This window comes from Brienomyrus brachyistius, unplaced genomic scaffold, assembly GCF_023856365.1.
Source record: "Brienomyrus brachyistius isolate T26 unplaced genomic scaffold, BBRACH_0.4 scaffold1394, whole genome shotgun sequence".
In the NCBI taxonomy this organism is placed as follows: domain Eukaryota; kingdom Metazoa; phylum Chordata; class Actinopteri; order Osteoglossiformes; family Mormyridae; genus Brienomyrus; species Brienomyrus brachyistius.
Genome location: NW_026043668.1, coordinates 3603 through 8965, shown reverse-complemented (window position 1 = coordinate 8965; position 5363 = coordinate 3603). Strand labels below are relative to the sequence as shown.

Here is a 5363-nt window from a genome sequence, read left to right as displayed (position 1 = left end):
ACAGTAGGCCTTTGAATGGGCTACAGGCTGCATTGGGTTCTGCTGCTTTTTCTTCCGAGTCGCCTGCCCCTCCTCCCCCGAAGTCATCGGCTCTTCCTCGGTTGTATCACACACAGGTTCGGAAACATTCGATGCGCATTACCGTCCCCTCCTGCACTGGAGGGTTAAGGACAACGTGATTATATCGAACCAAAATTGAAATGTGCAAGTTGACTTTCCTAGTTATACGTCTTCATTTTTATTCTGGGTTTAACAACCATGAGTTTATGACGTATTTTACATGATTAGTTGGCGACTGGACCTTATTGTTTATATCTCTTATTAAGGATCCATCCATCCATACATCAATTATCAAAACCACACACTTACAATCCGAGTCTAGTTTCATATGCTGCGCTGCTGAGCGACCCGCAGAATATTATGCATGAGTACAAGTCACAAGCCCCGTTTCCACTAACACGGGGCCGGTTCTAGCTTGGTGCCTTTTGAGACCGAGGCAAAAAGATGCAGACTCTCCCCGTCGGGGAATCGAACCCCGGTCTCCCGCGTGACAGGCGGGGATACTCACCACTATACTAACGAGGAGATGTACGCGCACTACTTTTACATCTTCAAGATAAACAGCGGATGACTACTAACATTTGCGAGTAATCAATGACTGAGCTTCATGTCATGACCATGGTGCTCAAGAGAAGAAAAAATACATAATGTACGTCCACTGATACCAGAACAACCATATAGCTTTATACTAAGACGATGATTAAACGGAAAATTCCTTTACAAAACACTGCAACAAAATCATAGTTTCGCAATATTACATCGTGCAACGGGACACAGTGTAAGTACGTGAAGTCGGTAATTAAATCAAGAAAAAAAAGTGAGAGGAAAAGAATACTTTTCTATTATCATATTTTTCTAACTGGCCAAACTGAGTCATATTTTGATTATACACACTAACAGAAAAACAGTGCAAATCTCCGGTAGTCCGTTTCACTTGCGCTCCGCTATGGGGCAGTAACAAGCAGAGCTTAAGTGTGGAAGGAAAAAAAAAACACAGGACAGCATCAATCCCAACTTCACAAACGCCGGAGATCGAGATGCTGTAAGCATGACAATTAACATCTTTATCCAAGGGAACAGCTGCAAGACACAGATGCCGCGCCTAACAAAGGTAGGATCGATTCCGAAGTTCAGGCATTTACAGACGCGGACTCTTCTGGAGTTGATTTTTTTCGGGAGATACGCATCAACTTCAAAAGTATGAACCGCATTATATCTATATCTGTTATGACGTTGTAGCTATTGATACTGATGCATCACAAAAATAATTTAAATGTTTTTTCATTCTGACATATGTTCGTTCGGACGAGGATTTTATTATATGAGATAAGTTTTAAATGAAAACTTTTTTTAATCTATATGATTAATTCTCGAATCTAAGCCAGACTTCACATAAATCATTCATTCATAAATATAATGGAACATACAACATCCAGGTATCCATGAAATTTATGATCAGGCTATACGTTTGTGATAACAACAAAACAACACAACATGTATATTTACAATATATGGGCCTATTGTTTAATATTGCCTCCAAATTATAGCCAGACAATAACGCAATAGGCCGACATCAAACTATTTTCATGTAAAACAAAAGTGCTGGCAGTTTGCTTGTGCTTACAGACCCCGCCTTGAGCCCATCCAGAAAGATCCCAAAAATAACCGACAAGCAAAGGTTGTAACAATCTGAGCATGTTTAGTTTAATGTAATCAGGAGCCGAATTAATAACGCGAATAAATGATCAAACCGAAAGTCTGTAGTCGGGAATATCCGATAACGTCTTTGACGTGCAGTTAAGATAGTCAGAGGAAAAACCTTGTAGTTTACTTATATATATGCCTAAATATATGAGTGTGTCTCTCCGGTGATTTAATGATGAATATAACGATTACATATCAAATCACACATTAAGCAATTATTATATTACTAGGTTGAACGTTTTCACTATGTCTGTCGTCACCTTGATTTCACGATTTTGACTATTCTTCTTATCCCAGATTGAACAAGTCATTGTGGCGATGCAAGATCCCGACATGGGGATAAAGATGAAGAATCAAAGACTGTTAATCACAGTGATTCCACATGCGATGACAGGTGCACGATACATATTTTACTTTTTAAAAATAATTTTTCGTGCCGCCCGGGTTGTCTTACACCCGGCCGTGCAGTGTCCCGGGGGCCGGGTCCTAATGGTCATTTAAGCCCTTCACAGGAAAGCCCATACATCGGCGGTCTTCGGGAATCCTGTGCATTAAGACTGTCATCGATCTCCTTGCGCTCATATTTATTTATGTAATTTATTTATCGAGTTCAGCGTTTTTGATTTATGACGGCTTAATGCATTTCTCGACTCTAACTAGATGCCTTCCTCGCTATGCCTTCCCAGGAAATGATATCGTGGAGTGGCTAATTCAGAAGTACTCCATCATGGAAGAAGGTAGGGCCGAGAAGTATGTAGGGAAGCGTTACCTGGTGCTCTTATGTGAGGTTAATCGATTGTTTTTTTCCCTTCGTGACGACGATGGCGCCCCTGCTGGCGAAAGACGTCATCAGGTTTTTTTTTTTTTGTAATAAAATAACAGAAATAAACGAGTCTTTTGAATAATAAATACAAATGAAGTAATAGAATTTGTCATCCATACAACAGATTAGCCTAGCTGCATTTATGTGTAAGCATATGCAATTCACGTGTCTGACAGAAGCATGTTCTGTTCCATTGATATTGCTGAGCCTGTGAATTAATAAATGTCAGAATTGAGCTTGTCCATAACATAGACACCCCATTCGCCTGAAGCTTTTGGGATTTTCTTCCCCTGGCGTCAATTTATCTGCTGAATTATTTATCTTTCTGCTGAGAGGCTATTAGTACAAATAATCTGTAGGCCAGTCCCGAGTCGCGCCGCTACGCATGCTGAGCTGTACGGTTTGATAGTCCCGATGCAAACTTCGCTGATAGCCAGAGGCAGTCAGTCATGCCTGGAGAAATATCGCTATCCGTCTCCCTCATTATGCACTTCTGCAAGACGCTGTTGTCCTGAATTCCCGGGCGATGCAGATGAGGTTTTAAATAGCAAGGGAGCAGATTTCCCTGATTTACAGCCCAGATTGGAAAAGAAGTCGGAATGGAAAGGAGGGGACTTTTAGGCAGTAGATGGCAGATGCATTAACAGACTTGAATGGGCAAAAAACCTGTTGCCCCGGTAAGCAGTTACCCCTCCCTGTAAACACTAGGCTTCCCCCTAGCAGCGCTGTTGCTGCGCCGGTCTGAAACCCCCGGGAGCGCCTGACTGCCAATGGCCGCGGAGGCAGCCGGAAAGTGGAAAGTCCCAATTACTCGTAATTAATTATAGTTCCGATGAGGAATGCACCATCCCCGCGGCTTATTCTGTGCACCATGTCAACGTTTTTTCCAGTTACTTGCTATACCGTAAAATAAAATATAATATGCCTACTCAGTTTCTAGTTATCGTGTGTTCTACTGTATTCCACTGACAAAAATTTAGAGAATTACTATGCCTAAATCTGGGCTACGAGTAGTGGATTTGTTTGAGCTTTGAGTAGTTTACGTGGAAATGAGTGACCACTTTGTGTGTTTTCAGAGGCACTTCATGTGGGGAATCTGATCGTGAAGCACGGCTACATTTACCCCCTAAAGGACCCCAGGACGCTCGTCCTGCGGCCCGACGAGACGCCGTATCGCTTCCAGGTAACCTAAAACCACGGTTTCTTCAGATGGAGGGCAGCGCGAGAGGGTGGTGGCCATGTGGGGGGGCACGCATATCGAAACTATTCGTTGGAGAGACTGCGGAATTACCGTGTAGGACAGTATTTCTCAATCTGGTCCGGGCTCCAGAGCTGAGAGGGTGCAAAAACGTAGACTGTCTGGTAGGGAGCTGGGAGGGAGCAAAAACGTGGATCATCTGTGTGTCGCCGAGGACCGGATTGGGAAACACTGATGTATGAGAACCAATGCCAGTTAAAGTAGCAAAATGCCTTCCACCCGCCTTGTCCCTGACATGTTAAATCACAAAGCACCTTTGTCACGCTGCTTCTGAATAGTTTCAAATGACAGCATCTCCTTTTTGCTAGACTCCGTACTTCTGGAGCTCTCAGCAGTGGCCAGCCTCCGAGCTAGATTACGGTGATTACCAATTATTAATCATGTGCTCGCCTATTACATCATTACTTCCCTTTACTAGAATAATAGAAAAACACAGTTTCTTGCCATGTCTTTCTTTTGCTCTTCTAAAGCGATTTATTTGACTAAGAAGAATATCAGAAAGCAAGGGCAGCTGATAGACTATGAAAAGGTAAGAGAAAATTTTTATTTATGTACATTTCAATGCTATTCTTATTCGCTGGTCTGAAGCATTGCTTGATGAGATCATGTGATAGCTGAATGCTCATGGGAGTTTTACTTACACAAAATATTATGAGGGTAGAAGGAAAAATGATTGGTTCAGAGAGATAACCAATTAGATTGTACATGAGGTGGATCCGAGCAACTAGAGGAGGCAGGAGCAACCAATCAGATGTCTTGGTCCTGCCTCCTCTGCAATCTGATTGGTTATCTATCCGAACCAATCATTTTCCTTCTGCCCTCAGAACATTTTTGTGTAAGAAAACCTCCCACCAATTATGCACATAGTAGGATCGCACATAGACATCCACCAACTTGCCGCCATGTTGCGTCAGGGTCAACGCATTTTAGGTTCTCATCAGTAAGAGGGTTTGTGAATCCGACACTGCCAGCTGATATCCTGGGAGGGGTTCGGCCTGTGAGTCATAACGTGAACCCATGCAGCAACGCAGCCAGCCGTGCGACCTGGCAATGTCGCATTTAAACATCGTCTCCGCAGGACAGCTACAACATGTTGCACAAACGGATCAACCACACCTGGGACTTCGTGGTGATGCAGGCGAAGGAGCAGCTCAGGTAAACCCCACCCCAGCCCGGGAATACTGTCGCATCGAGCTATGAAATCAATTTCATAAATGCACACAAGGGGACAGATGAGAATGGATGAATAAATCTCGTATTAAGAGGATGATGATGTTACCTAAATTAAAAAGTAACATGGTGTGTGGTCATAATTTCCCTCCTATCTGTTAAATCAGACCTCAGCCTAAACACTAGAGTCGGAAATCCATTTCTAAGTGAAAAAGGAAACAGAAAAATGAAAACCCTACCTTGCAGTTCAGTGATTACCGCTATATGCTAATTACCCAGTATGCTTTCTGACTCTCCATCGACTGCTCTGCTCCTACCAGGGCAGCCAAACAGAGGCGCAAGGCGGAC

General features: G+C 43.1%; 1 non-coding gene across 1 annotated transcript; it reads right to left on the bottom strand.

Annotated features, from left to right (window-relative positions):
* Positions 1–513: 513 nt before the first annotated feature.
* Positions 514–585, bottom strand: trnad-guc (transfer RNA aspartic acid (anticodon GUC)). Its single transcript has one exon. It is a non-coding gene; the product is annotated as a tRNA-Asp (tRNA).
* Between the last annotated feature and the right edge of the window lie 4778 nt (positions 586–5363).